Source organism: Coturnix japonica, chromosome 8 (genome assembly GCF_054131305.1).
Source record: "Coturnix japonica strain WE chromosome 8, WE-NBRP24, whole genome shotgun sequence".
Lineage (NCBI taxonomy): Eukaryota > Metazoa > Chordata > Aves > Galliformes > Phasianidae > Coturnix > Coturnix japonica.
The window spans coordinates 31572522-31587521 of NC_140670.1; the positions used below are offsets into that span (position 1 = coordinate 31572522).

The window sequence follows — 15000 nt, forward strand, 5'->3', positions numbered from 1 at the left end:
GGCACATCATGCCACAACACAACCTAAGATGTACTTAAGAAGTTGGTAGCAAGGTCACCTGTTTGGAGAGCGCTGCATGAAGAACTGAGTGAGGAGTTGGCTTTGCATCCCTCCCTCTGTCGACCCTGGTCTAGAAGCACTGGTGCTGCTCAGCCGCTGGTGATGAAGGCTGATGCCCCACACGCCTGTCCTGCAGTTTGGGTGCAGCAAACCTATTTTCCTGGAAACTCCTTATTTTAGTTTCCTGAATATATGTCTGAATTGGGCTCACGCAGAGCTGAGGTGGGAGTTCTTGTATTAGCCTGTGTTGTGATGCAGTGTCCTGCATGAGGGCAATGCAGGGATTTACTTCAGAAACAACAGGCTGAGATATAGCAAGGGATCACCCTTAACGTTACCTTATTAGTAATTATACTTATTTAATAGTACTAGTACTATTCAGGTAGGGGTGAATATAACTGCGTGTTTTCAAACTATTTGGTCTTCATTCAAGCTTAGCTATGTCTGGGCTCAGTTTTATGCCAAACATCCACACAAGGTTTTAATGTTGAATGGGTTGGCACAGATTTAAAGCAGTATTTCTAATCTATATATATAAAAAATGAATCCTAATCTTTTATCTTGTATTATTTTGGCCATCCTCTTGTAGCTCGAAACTGTTCTCACTCTCCCACCTGAATCCATGAAAATCAGCAGTGGAGAAGGGCCGGATGCTGCTTGTTTCTTTGCCCTCTGGCTATGGCTGCTAACTACCCCCAGTTGCTGCTCAGGAAGCTTCTTTAAAACTAACCATGATAATAAGCAAACGTTGCTATCCTAAACCAGAGATGCTATATATTTTTCCATAAATTTCTCCTGGTTATTTCAAGTGCCTGCTGTAAATTGCCACCTTTCGTGATGTTTCTTTTTGTCATTGTTTATATGCTGGCTTGACATAACGTATAAAATTACTCACTTGCCACAGTCTTTTTATTCAGCAACCATGAGTGCATCAGCCCAGGGTATTTCTGGAGCAGGGCAGTCATGTTTTGTCCTCTCTGGGACTTCTTGCAGTTCTGTGGAGCTCTTGCTGGGTTTTGCAATTGGCCCAAAGCGTCAGGTAAATGGGTGCCAGCGTTCTCCCCTACCTATGTGCCCTCACACCCTCACTGTTGAGGGCTTTTGCTGATTGGGGGGGATAGTTCTTCCTTACTGCTGGGAACTGAAAACCCCCGTGTCTTCCTGGCAGCTTCTCGCATGACTCTCTGGACTCGCTCACCTTGTTTTCTCCCCCAAGCAGAATATTTTGTCCTTGGTACTTGGCTTCCCAAGCAAGGCAGAGAAGACATTCACATATTCCCTACACCATTTTTCTCTTTAGTGGATATTAGCAGATGTGCTTCCAGCAGACTGGCTAAGCACAAACAGGCTTTTAGACTGACAGGTTCATGAACCAGGGGCCCCGTCGGCGTGCACGCTCTTCCATCCGCGCTCCTCGCCAGCCTCAGGGTGCCCCAGCCTCCGCCTCGCTCCCACAGCCTCCAAATATCCCTCTCCCAAGGGCGTGTGCTGATGGATTGATTTATTTTCCCCCTCCTCCTTTTCTTTTTCCTCCTTGCTGCCCACTAACTGATGCTTATAAGTGCTTGTGCCGCTGCCGAGGCTCACTTGCTACTCCTAGATAAGCTCTCTAATCCTTTGTCTTGTGCGCCAGGATAAGGCACCAACCCTTACAGCAGCACCACAGCATTTTGCTGAGTTTCTTTTTCAGAGCTTCCCTTGGCCCATTGCCCCTTTATGCTTGCTCCCTTAATGGATTAGCTGGACTTGAAGGAAAATCCTCCTTTAACAATAGGGAGGAACCGTGTGGTTCTCAGCCTACCTAAGGAGAGATGCCAACATTATTTTCTGCTACAAGCGAATCTACTCAGTCATTTTGATCCAATATCTCTCTTCTTGATTTTGATATCTCTTCAAAAACCTTTGCAGATTGGAAAAGGAAAAGAAAAAAAAAATCAACAAAAAACACCTTCAGTTTTTTGGGGGTTTTTTTGCTCATTTTTCTTTCCAGTTTTCTTCTCCTTTCCTTTCTGTCCTCCCTCAAGCTGCTGAGACAGCCTCATGGAAGAGAAACTAAATCGCTTTCCTCTTGCTTTGGGCTGTTTTTCATCACTTCTTCTGTGCGCTTCCTGACCTCAGAAAACAGGCTTAAGTTGCTACATTCCTCCTCCCTCACCATACCAGATACACAGTTCCTCCAGTTTCAGCAGATGTGCCAAAGGTACTCTGCTCTCCCTTGAGCATTACTCCAAATCTGGCAAAAAGCAAAGCTTGGAGACTGTCCAGGAAAATGATGTTTTTGTCTTAAAAAGTTGTGAGGGTTTTTTTGTTCGTTTGTTTTTGTTTTGTCAAGAAAGTAATTCATTTGAGCTTGACGTGTTTTGTTTGGAACATCTCGGGTTTGATGACACTCTTAGAGACCCACTGTCTTCTTCTTGAAGGGAGCCCTCACCAAACCCCAGATGTTGTGGCATTGGCCAACAGCTCTGGAAGTGAGTAGCCAAGTCAGGGACATTATGGTACCTCTCTACTTTATCTTATAGGCATAAACAGTGACACTGGAAAACTTGTCAGTTAATGGAGCTTTTGTACCTTCTCTCTGCCCAGAAATTTTTGTTTAGGGGAAAAAAAATATTCCATGCACATATTTATGTGCCTGTGGGTGCACACATGAGCAGATACATGGATAGGAAGCTGGAAGTTCTGCCTCCTTTAGTCTGCGTTAGAGGTTACTGAAGCCCAGCACTACCACATGGTCAGGAGAATAGAGCAGGGCTAATGACTCACTGTGAGCAGTAGGCATGCTTTAGGTTTTCTAAAAAAAAAAAACAAAACTGAATTGATGTGAAACACTGATGATGAAAAGATGAAAATGGGTATAATTTCTGCCACCTGTCCTTTGCATCTATTCTGTAACCTTCTCAAGTCAGCTCGTGACTAATTCTTCTTAGGGTCCCAGGTTCTTGGCATTTCTTGTTTAAATAATGATTATGGTGAATGGAGGTGTCAGCTCAGGGGCTGACACCCCTGGACTTGGGTGCTTATATGCCTGTATGTGTGTATGTTTGGTATTTGGTAGCAGTACCAAAGGGATAAAAAGGCCAGTGATCGAGAGAAATATTAGGTAAAGGACAAAACCTACTGGAAATCTATACAAAGCTATAAAGCATTTTTGTGTATCCTCTGAGTAGAGTGTATCCACTTGTGGTTCTTGCATCTGGGGGAGAAAGAGGCCATGTGGTGGGTCAAGGCTGTAGGGCGGCTTCTGCCTGGGGAACAGGAGCAAGGCTGAGTGGGATCTGAGTACTGGGGTGTGGGCAGCAAGGCGGCACCTTGGGCTGCTTGCATGTCTGGGTCTGTGAACATGACCCCAGAGAGGTGTTGCTTGCTGCAGCTCCAATGCTGGGCTGCAGCCAGGGGCAGGCATGGAGATGGACCTTTGGTCCAGTGCAGGACAGTCCCACACCCTCCCTTGTGCAATCATGTTTATTTCTCTGTGTTCAGTTTCAGAATAAATGACCAAATGGCAGAATAAAACACATGAGGGTAAAGAAGTGTATGTATTGATAGTATTCAAAATACAAATTTTTTTAGGCTATAGAAATGAAGCTGGTGTGACTGCCCACTGCAAGGTGTTTGAGTAAAGTTCTGTGCATTGCTTCCACTATTGGAGTGACTTGGGAGGAACTTCTGGCCTGTTCCCTGCTTTGGAGCTTGTGGGGTGGACCAGAGAAGCTGCTAGGGGCTGGCCAGGAAATAATAACATAAGGAAAACAACAGTGTCTGGTGCAGTGCCCTGCTGAGCTCTTGATGCTCTTTGAAATACCTTAGGTTCAATGAGTGACTTGTGCCCTGCAAAACCATGTCACCATAGTCAGCCAGCACCCTTCAACCACACAGCACGTAAAGCTGAGGCTCTGGATAAGATCTCATCTAATCTATGCAATTATTTATATGTTTCTGAGGAGAAATACAGGTGACAGTTGTTGATCCATCTTGGTTCATACCTTGTTGCAATGATACTGCTTCATGTCTGATCAATTACGGCTGCTTCCAAGTGCCAAGCCTTGGTCCCAGCCTGCCTGCAGGGTGCACTGGAGAGAGTGCATCAAGGCGATAATACAGAGCTGAAAAGATGAGGCCAAGGCCGTGGGACTGTGTTGGAAGGCAGTGCACGTATATATCACAATTACACTTTTCAGAGACTGGAAATGCTGGGTAATTGTCTTTCCCTGCCAGTGCGCTCAGGGCACTCTACAACAATAAATTTCACCAGGAGTGCTAAAAACACAGAAAGCATGATAACAGGAAACCCAATGCTCCAAAAACGCAAACCAGCACTGCAGCCATGGTAAAGCCAGGCTGGCGGAGGCAATGCTGCCCTATGCCACCCACAAGGCTTTGGCAGGGCGAGAGCTCGGGGCTGAGCATCATTTGGGAGCAGGGACAGGCTTCTTGCTGAAGCCAAGGTGAAAGTATGTGCTGATCAAAAAGATGATGGGCAGGCTGTTGTTGAGCCCTAGGGAGTACCAGAAGACAAATATCCTTAAAAGAAAATTCAAAACAATAATCTCCAGGGAAGCCATGCCAACACTGCTGGAAGTGCTGTAGCGCTGCCTGCTGCACCACAGGTCTGAGTATCCGCACAGACCTCCCACAGAAGGACATCTATCATCTTCCATCCTGTGTTTAGAAAGCGTCTTGCTTGCTCAGGAGCCAACCTGGGGGAGGTGTGATGGGCTTGGTGCCTGGTTAGATGCAGACCATCATCTGCAGCTGGAGGAGGATGCTGGAGCTGCTCTCTGCTCCCCCCTGGCCAGGCTGGAGGTCTATGCAAATCCTTCCCCTGGGTGCGTGTACCTGCTGCTATAGGAGGGCCTTGATCTCTGTGGGGCTTCATAAGAGTAGAATATACAAATAGTGAGAATATAATCAAAACTGGACAAGAAAGTGTATTTGGGTAGTTTGCAGTGGCCATTAGATAGCTGTGTTTTCTCTGTGCGTTTTGGAGATATTCATAATTAGAGCATATTTTTTGTAACCCTATCTTTCGGTGGATTTGATTTTTAGGAAGGGAAAGTGTCGCTAAATCATTATTATTCATATGACAAATCCTGAAGGGTAATTTTTTTTTAAACACCACCTCTATCAGTCTCTCCCATGTCACCTAACTTTTATGCAATAACACTGTTCCCTTAGAGATACCGTATAAAATATCTCTCACTTCCCAATATTATTCATAGAATTCCCATTATAGAACATTGAAAACCCAGATTAGAAGAGTACAAGAATATTTTATGACCAGTTTGAAAATGCTGTTACTGCTGCAATAAATTAAGAAGTTAAATTACTCCCACATTGAGTATTGATATACTGTGCGTGGCAGAAAAATTCTTTTGAAATATACTGTACAATACATATAGAGAAATTCCAGCCACTTTGATGGCTGCAATGTGACTGCCAGAGAAGCACTTGGTGTGTACATGGGGGTGGGGGACTGGGAAGCCAATTCTGGTCCTTAAAGCAATGAATCGAGCAAGGGTAAAACCAGAACTGTAAAATATTATGTGGTTAATTACTAACGCTGAGTTGTTGCATTTGTTGGCCAAGCCTTCGTTCTTTTCACATTCAGTCTTTATGAACCGTATCTCTATGGATAAAATATATTGTAGACCAGTAGACGTGTATTTCTCAAAATATAGCTGCTCTTCCACATATCTGCACAGATATACACATGAGCTTTACATGACTGTGGGAAGACTGTGTGTATACAATACATCTATGCCTCCTTCATCTATATTCCTTTTGAGCAGACAAACTCAGAACTTCATATGTCAAGGTAAAAGATGCAGAAGAATAGGAATGTTTCATGCAGCCTGGTGGGTTGCTTTGTGCTTTTAGATACAAAGATGCTCAACTAATTAATGGGATCAACTTTTAAGCCCCATTTACTGTTGTGTGTATCACTGGTGTGACGTAAAGCTGCTAGATTGTAGCAATCGGTTCTGAGGCAGTTATCCATGAATTTATGTGCACAAATATTTTTTCTCCTCCTGTAAATCTTCAAAAGTGATATATTGCAATGGGAACTATATGTATTCAAAGTGGTAGTTACAGATTCAGGTAATATCTGATCTTTCATATTTATTTCCATGTGTTGTCTGTTGTGCACACAAAGCAACACTTTATTAAGCAAAATAATTGGAGACATTTGCCTGTTTAGACTAAATTGGCAACCAAATTGCCTATTTTGCAAAATTTAACAAAAGAGCCCTCTTACACATTTTGCAAGGAAATCAAAACAGAGCTGCTGCTAAGCAGACAGTGTAAGCAGCTTATTTGGTTTTGCCAAGAACCTGGCAAATCCAGTAGTTAAGTTTACAATAATAATTACAGTGTATTTTACTGATTGCAATATTCTGGTCCAAAAGTGACTATTTAACTAAGTTGGCCGTGGCGTCAAGTCTGTGCAAGTAATGTGATCTATTTATTAACAGTTGCTTTCTGCAAGCGCGTCCTATCGGAATTGCCTTGTTATTCTGCAAACGAGGGGGAGTGAGCTTTCAGCAGGAGCGCCATTTAGACAAAGCAGAGGAGTTGTTTAAAAACAAGGTGCATGGGTGCGTGCTTTTGGAGATGGCTCTTGAGGGCTTCCATCTCCAAGCAAAACATGCTGATGGGCCATAGGAGCTGAATACTTCATTATTATTTTTTCCCCCTAGCTATGCTAAAATGTTTCCGCGAAGGTAGGCAGGAGCATATTCTGTACAGCCAAAAGCCTTGCCCTGTGCCCTGAGCTCATGCTTCTCAGCCCAGCCCCACATCTCCAGCCCCAAGCCGTGAGTGGAGCTGATCCACAGCCCAAGAGAGCCCGGCTGATGTCGCACTGCCCAGAGTGACTTATCTTAGTGTCTAATCATGTAGCAGATCATGTATTCATTTGTGTTATTAAATAAAGACTAACAGAGTTGTACACCCAGCAGAGCAGAAGGAATGCACAAAGGATCATGGGTTCCCGGCATTCCCCGCTCCCTCTTGGAAAGCCGCTGACTCACTCCCCGAGCAATCAGCGTTGTGTGCCATTACAAATGGGGTGGTTAATAGGCCTGCATCCATTATCATTAGTGCATCTCAGCACGCAGGTACATGATGGGTCCTGCCAGCGCATTTGCTCCAGCTCACTGAGCCAGGGGCCATGCTCCATTGCAAATGAGGATGAGGAACACCTGCTCCAGGGTTTTTCGGCAGACCGGAGTCATCCTTCACATCTCATGCAACACTTGTTCTGTCAGAATGCAATGCTGGCACCGGCCGGAGCGGTGGTGTGCCAGGCGTCCGACGAAAGATTATAGTCTTCCCTGTGGTCTGCTGCTCAAGTTCAGCTTTGAATTTATTTATTTTTTTCAAAGAAACCCTTTAAAAATTTATCAATTTCATATTAGGCATTCAGTCATTATGTTAAGGGTTTAAAAATAAAGATGGAAAAAAAAAAACCCCACCAACTTTGCTTCAGAAATTAACTTTCTTTTTTGGCAATTAGAATGGGAGCATAAAATATTTATCGAGTCTGATAATTTTATTCACAGCGCTGAGTGCTGGCTGGTTTGATATGTTTTCTGAGAGAAATTTTATTTTGGGAAAATAAGACTTGTGATGATTATTATATATATATATTTTTATTCATGGCATTTGTGAGATTCTCATTTTAACTCTCTGCACTGGCTGACCCTCAATGTGATATCAGACAACATCCAAGTGGGGGAATATCGGTGCAAACGTTGCTTCATGAAGATGTGTGCCCCTGTGTCCTGAAGGCTCTGCTCTGGATGCCTTCCAAGGCTGGGACAAAGGCCCTCCTCACCCTCCCCAGAAGGCTCTGTGCTGGCTGCCAGCCCCAGCTGAGCTTGTTCTAGGCAAAGGAAACCAAAATTAAGGCAGGAATAATAGCTACAATATATATATATACATATGTATATTTAATATTTTTTTTAAATATATTTTTTAAAAGCAGCTCTTGAGGTCTGCAAATTGCTCTGAAAGGTAGCTGTGCTGCCTGTTCTCATGGTATCTCTGTCCCATGTATTGGGGACCTTATTGCCAAATCCTCCCAGCTCCTGAAAACAGGGCCCGGAGGCACCTGTCCCCATCCTCTGGAATCTCTCCCTCTTGGGAAGATGTCTCCTGTCTGCTTTGCATGGAAGGCAGCTCATGTGCCTCTGCACCATTTCCCCATGGGATGGCATCACCTCCACCCCTGAAGGGGTAGTGCTGAGTTGGGGGCTTCACAGCTGTTCCTTTTGCCCCATCCCTGGAGGCATTCAAGGCCAGGCTGGATGTGGCTCTGGGCAGCCTGGTTTGGTGGCTGCCCCTCTGACCCTCCCCCCAGGAAGTCTTTAGTTCTTTGAAAGCCTCCAAGAAAGTGACAGCTCTTTGATTTCAGCAGGAAGCTCTGTCTGGTAGAATACAGGTTTCCGCAGTGATAAAATTACGTTTGAGGTTATAGGTCTGCAGCTTTGCTTCTCTGCCAGGAATGTGGAACCCTCAGTTTGATCAGTAAATATTTAAGGCTTTCACCTTGGGATCCAAAGTCTTATCTTTGCTTTGTGCTCAGGAAGTACCAAAAAATTACTCCTGGGATCCATCCTTTTGGCCATTATGAACTCTGACAATCAAATGAGATCTTGGACACTGACTCCTCAGAGTGTTTCTCAGCCGCTCCCGGGTTTGAGTTCCTTGGCCACTTCCATCAGATGGAATGTCACCGTGATTTATTTTGTGCAGTCATTTTTTTGTTGTTGGTTTGTATATCCTTGTTCTTCTCTGCTCATCTCTCCTTATCAGAATGGTATGGACCATGGGAATGCTTGAACTTGTTCTTTTTTGCCATCTCCCTGGTGGAACAGGAGCTTATACACGCCATAGAATGGCCTGGGTTGAAAAGGACCATGATGATCAACTTGTTTCAATCCCCTGCTTTGTGCAGGGTCACCAACCAGCAGCCCAGGCTGCCCAGAGCCACATCCAGCCTGGCCTTGAATGCCTGCAGGGATGGGGCATCCACAGCCTCCTTGGGCAACGTGTCCCAGTGTGTCACCACCAGACTGTCCCCCCAGACTACCATGTTAGGCAGTTTAAACAGGCTTGGTCTTGGGACCATAATGATAACAGCTGCCATGTCTGCCTGCATTCACACTTCCCTCCAGTTCTTGGGACTGTGAGGAAAAAAAGTCCTGTACCGTAGTGCATGGCTTGTAACCACCTTCCTGATCTGATTCAGTGCATGGAGTTTGTTGTTGCCCCAACAATGACAGATCAATACCAACTTGATCATCTTATTTCTAGGTTCATGAGTCTAAGACAGTTCATAGGACTGCCTCCAAGACAGATTTAAGAGGCACCTTGCTAATAGGTCTGAGACTCTGCTGGTGACTTTGCTTCTACACTCAGATCCTGAAGTTTTTTTATGATTTGATGAAATAAAAATACCACAAGAAGCATTACTGTGAATGCTATGGCTTAGAGACTCATGCTAAACTTCTGATATCTCTGTTTTTGGTGTTGCTTTTATTTTTTAAAATGTCTACATATTATTGAACAGAATTATTCTTGCTTGCTTCTTTTATCCTCTCAGCATGGAAGAACTACTTCAAGTAGTTGTTCAAGGTGTTGTACTTCAAGGTGATGGGGGCTGTGCTGCACCAAATACCCTTGGATTGCTAATGGAGATGCCTCTGTGTCTCTGCCTTCCCTAGGGACTCATGTGCTGGTCACTGGTGATTCAGTTGTGTGCATATGAACAAATTATATGTTGCTTTGTAAGAATTTTAGTGGAAATGATAAACGCTTTTGTTGTTGTTCTGTGATTATGACACTTTCTTTTCTATAATACAGTGGGGATTTTGCTCATGTTCTACTAGTGCCTTCTAATTTCCATCCACCCAGAATTATTCAAGGCTGATGTTGTTGCAACACTGGAAAGTCATGTCACAGAGGTGCCAACCTCTACTCATTCAGAGGGACTGAGGAGCCTGAGGAAAGAAAAGCTGTTTGGAGAGGTGACAATAACATAGATAAGTGTACATGGCTGCTGCAGGCTGTATATGGGGATGGTGTAGTTGGAAATGTGCATAGGAAAAATGGGCTTTGGTTTGAACTGCTTGTGGAGTAATCCTAGAATAATGCCTGGAAGATGCCTTCGAAATGGCTCTAGATATAAGACATAAAAGAAGAGAAAGGAGAGCTAAAGATACAGTGTTACTTGGTTTCTTCAGTGCAATTACTGTGGCAAAGGCTGCTTTTGATTTTGCTGCAGGTCTGAATCATTTTCTTCTATATGGATGAAAGGCAACCCAATAATTTGGAGAGCAAAGTTAATTTTGTAAGATAAGCATTGGAAAGTTTATAGATTCGTGGATGCTATCAGATCGAGATTGTTCATGTATGTGCTTCAGATAACCTTGAAGCTTGGGGTGTGTTTACATGCTTTGCTGGTTATGAATGTGCTTAAGTATGGGTTTGCAAATTCAGAATGCCATTAATATGTCAGACAAACAAGCTAAATCCCTCCTCATTGGTGTACTTCTAATGTATAGACTATGGTGGAGGTATCTGCTAGATAGAGAGGTGGCTGAATGTAATTTTTGATACCCTGTTTGTGTCATTTCAACCTTCCTTTCCTATGTGAAGCTGCAGCCCTGACCTTCAGTGACCTGTTCTTTCATCCTGGTGATGGGGCAGACACTTCTGCTTGTGGCAGTGAGCAGGGAGGCTGTGACATGACAGCAGACCCCTAAGCTGGCTCTGAAACTAAGCCCCTGGAGGTGCGCTGCTGGTGCATTAACCCACTTTGCTATCCAGCCTTCTGGTGATGCATTTTTAAAGCACTTTTATTTCAATTGAAAAGAAGAAAATACACCCTATATTTGGAAAATAAGATTACAAAATCATGCGATGAACTAGATGGTACTGACAGAACTTAAAATCAAAAGGGATTGGTATATACATATTGCAGTGTATTACTCATCATTGCCAAGCATGCTACAATTGCCTTACAGATCTTGTTGTTGTCCTCAGAGTGAAATTTGGAGAGCTGAGTAGTGTGTCCCCCTGCTCTGCGTTACACATGTGATGTGATGAGTGTTCTCTGTAAAATTCTAACTTCTGGGAGGCTACACAGTTGTGTAGGTTAAGGCAGGGATGAGAGCATCCTGCTGTGTTAAGGTGTGGGGAGCTGGGTGCAGCCAGGACATTATCCTCCTTTGCGGTCATAGAATCACAGAATGGCCTGGGTTGAAAAGGACCACAATGGTCATCTTGTTCCACCCCCCCGCTATGTACAGGGTTGCCAACCAGCAGCCCAGGCTGCCCAGAGCCACATCCAGCCTGGCCTTAAAAAAGCCAATATTAAGGTTTGGTTGAAGGAACACATATGCATTGCTTTGCTGTTTAAGCACCGGATCATGTATTTTTTCCTCTTGCTTTTTCTGCTTCCTCCTTAACAAATAAGCAGTGGATAACACATCATATTTAATACTGGATTTCAGTGCTCAGTTCTGCTCAGTTTTTATTTGGCCTTGGGCTGGACAATGGGTTCTTTTGCCAAGTGTAAAGTGGGTTGAAATGGCACGTCTCCTGCCCGTGCTCACCCTTGTGCCAGCACAGCACTCAGTTTATGTCAAAAACGTGGAAGGAGAGCAGTCTGAGACAAGTAAGCTCTTATTTATACTTGTGGCCTCGTCAGGATTTGAATTGAAGTCTCCAGAGATGCCCTCCAGCTTCCTTAAAATTTATTTTTTTTTTTATAATGAAGATAATTTTGAGTTTTACAAGCACCAAAATGTCTAAGACTAATAAACATTTTATACATGTGTCAAAAGATGCTTAAAAAGCAGCAAAACCATGGGTTGTTTTTTTTAACAACTTTGGAGAAAGGATGAGGGGGAGGAGGGAGAAAAGGAAAACTCACCATGCACTCCTTGTTTGCCAAATTCCTGCAGCCTGAGCCAGCTTTTACAGATGAGTTATAAACCCCAGTTTAATGGAGCTTTAATGGAAGTACTGACACTACCCAAAGCCTGGGCAGGAGTAGTGGTGCCACCCTGCAAAGCCACCTGTGTGTCCCTCTATCCATCCCAGGGCACTGCCAATGGGAAAGAATACACCAAGATCTCCCCAGCTCATTCACCTCTCTTCCTACTGCCTGATTGCAGGAAGGTTTTTGGCATGCTGACCTGGCAGCCCACAGCCCACAGGGAAGCACAGCAGCTATCAGTGCAAAGCGGCAGGGACCACATGGCCTTGCCGGACCCAGCTTCAAACACAGCACAAGGCTCAGAGTGGGGCTTAGGGAAAATGCTCTTAGGGTAATTGGCCAAATGCTATATTTCTGTCTGCTTGGAAATCCTTTGCTGCTTATTGATTCTTTGATGTTTGTGGAGATGAAGATATTTGCACCAAATGGATGGGGTAAGTTGGTTTCTGAATGTCTTTTTCATCTTTGTGGGGTAGATGTGCATACAGGCATGCATCCCCATGGATAGATGAAGGTGTGTACATAAATACGCACATAAAATAATGCCTTGCTGAGTATCTCACAGTTGGCTTACTTTTATCACTGGCTCCGCCATATAAAGTCCAATTTTAATAATCAAATTAGAGCCAACAAAAACCTGTACAGGTGAGAGGAAATCTGCAAGCGTGATCAAAACCACATTTCTGATCCAGGACGAAATAGCAGGCTACAGGGAGGTACATCTGTAAATTATACAGGAAGCTTTCTTCAGCAACTGATTCACCCTGACAGTTTTACTGGAGTATATGAAAATTAGTATTAAAGATGTGATATGTAGGCTTCTTTCCAGGAATTCCAATCTGGTTTCAATAAAATGAAAACACTGATTGGAAGTGAAGTTGCCTTCCGGTTTTGCCTTTGGCTATTATGTGTTCATTCGTGAAATGACTGAATTCCACAACTACTTTTAATATTCACCTTTTGAGTTCATCTCCCGTACTGGACACATTGGAATGATTAAAATAGCACTGCCTCCTGAAGCCGGATTCTCTTTAATTTGAAACAGCCTAGGTGCCGAGGAAAAAAATAATAATAATAGTAAAAAATGAATGCTCTGTTAAGTTCATCCTTTCTTAGCATCGAGTTGCTTCACTGCCCGTTTTGGGTAGAATACTAATAAAGAAGCAGCTTTTAGATTATTCAGGAATCGCTGTGTTTAGATGTGCAGGGAAGCCTAAGGAGCACAGCTTGTGCTCCCCATCAATACCCTTGCAGGCTGCTGCTGAGGGCCTGGGCTGGCTGCAGTGCTCAGCTGCCCTTTGCTGCATGGAGCCATGGGTCTGTCCCACAACACCTGGGAAACTGGGCACAAGGCAGGATCAGGGGCAAGCCCTGAGCCAGGGAAACCTTGCAATGCAAACTGTTGCATGTTAGCTTGCTGTGCAAAACGCCATTTAAATCCTGAACTTGTGGGGGATTTTGTCTGCCAGACGAGCTGACTAGCTTCTTGCAGAGCATGAGTGATTTTATGCTTTGAATAGCTCATAAAGAAATCAAAATTCCTGTGTATTTGCTAACACCTTCCAGACCTTGCTTGGTGTTTTGGGGATATAGGGTCCTGGGGAGGAAAATCTGATGAAGCCAGGCTTGGGAGATCCTAGGAGGAGTTGGAGAGTCCAGCTGAGGCCCAGGTGATATCCAAAGCACCCCTGGCGCAGATGGCATAAGGGCTTGAATGAGCTTCCCTCATTTTTAACATGGGGAATTTGGCAAGACATGCTGTTGAGAGTGACCTGCTCGTGGGGCTCCTCTGGGGTCTGAATTGTTGGGTGAAGCCCTGAGAAGACCCCACATGTGTTGTTCCACATTTCTTTCTCATGCCCTGCTTGTCTGTGCTGTGTTCTCTCTGAGAACACCAGCCCTGATCTCTGCATCCTATTTTTGAGGGACCTGAGAGGGTGTTTACTCCTTGGTGCTGGTGGAGGTCCCAACCCTGGTCACCACCATACCTGACCCGAGCCGCTGTGGGCTTAAAAAAGGTCACCTATAATAAATAGTGATATTGGAAACTTCTGCCCCTTTGCACAACAAAGGAAAGCCCAGGGAAGTAATTTCATCCTCTGCATTCAGTCACCTATCTGACATCCTCTGCAATAAGTATTCTGGCAAGTGATATAACTGACTTTCTGTAGTTGTCCGTGGCTATCTTTGATTAAGTCTTCGATGCTGTTACATAGACATCCGCTCCTGATGTGCTTACCATATTTTGCGAAAAGAATGCCTCTGTACATTGAAAATTTCTGGTTATGCGTACTGAAGGTCATGCATAAGGCAGTGTCTCAGATCATGGAAAGCTGAAGAGTTTAATCAAAGTGCTGTTCTGTAGTTTAATGTGTTTTGTAAAACTAGGAGGGGCACCAATAACGCTGTCAATTTGGAGCTCATTTGAGCATCTTTTAATTATGGAGCTTGAAAGCAAATACCAGCACAGCTCAAATCAACAGTTTTCAGTAGTGCTGTTATCACCAGAAGATCCTGACCATTCTTCTTCCACATCAAAGAGGGACAAAACTGCAGTAAGCTTCCATAGTAAAAGCAGGGTCTCATATGGGTGGGGGGGGGGGGTGGAAATAGAGCAGTTCCAGGCTCTGGAAAACCAGCTTCTTTGCACTGCTAAGTGCTGTCAGGAAAAGGTAGCATAGCAGCCCTATATGAATCAGATCATCTGCTACTCACAACTGCAAGAAAAAAGAAAAATAGAAAAGAAAAGCTGAAAAATGCATTGAAGTCCAACCGATGGCTCAAAGATGAGGCTGCAATTCCTCTGCTGGGCTTTAGGTGGCTGCTCTGCACCACGGGTCCCAACCACAAGACTTTGGGGCAACTCGTATGGGCTGTGGGTGATTATCTATGATGGGAGGGAGGGCTGAAGGGCTTGAGCTGCCCTCCCA

At 44.3% G+C, this 15000-nt stretch overlaps 1 long non-coding RNA gene across 1 annotated transcript in view; it reads left to right on the forward strand.

Moving 5' to 3' along the window:
- LOC146760025 (uncharacterized) overlaps positions 1-15000 on the forward strand; it is a 47044-nt gene that overhangs the window by 29323 nt on the left and 2721 nt on the right. The window lies entirely within an intron of this gene.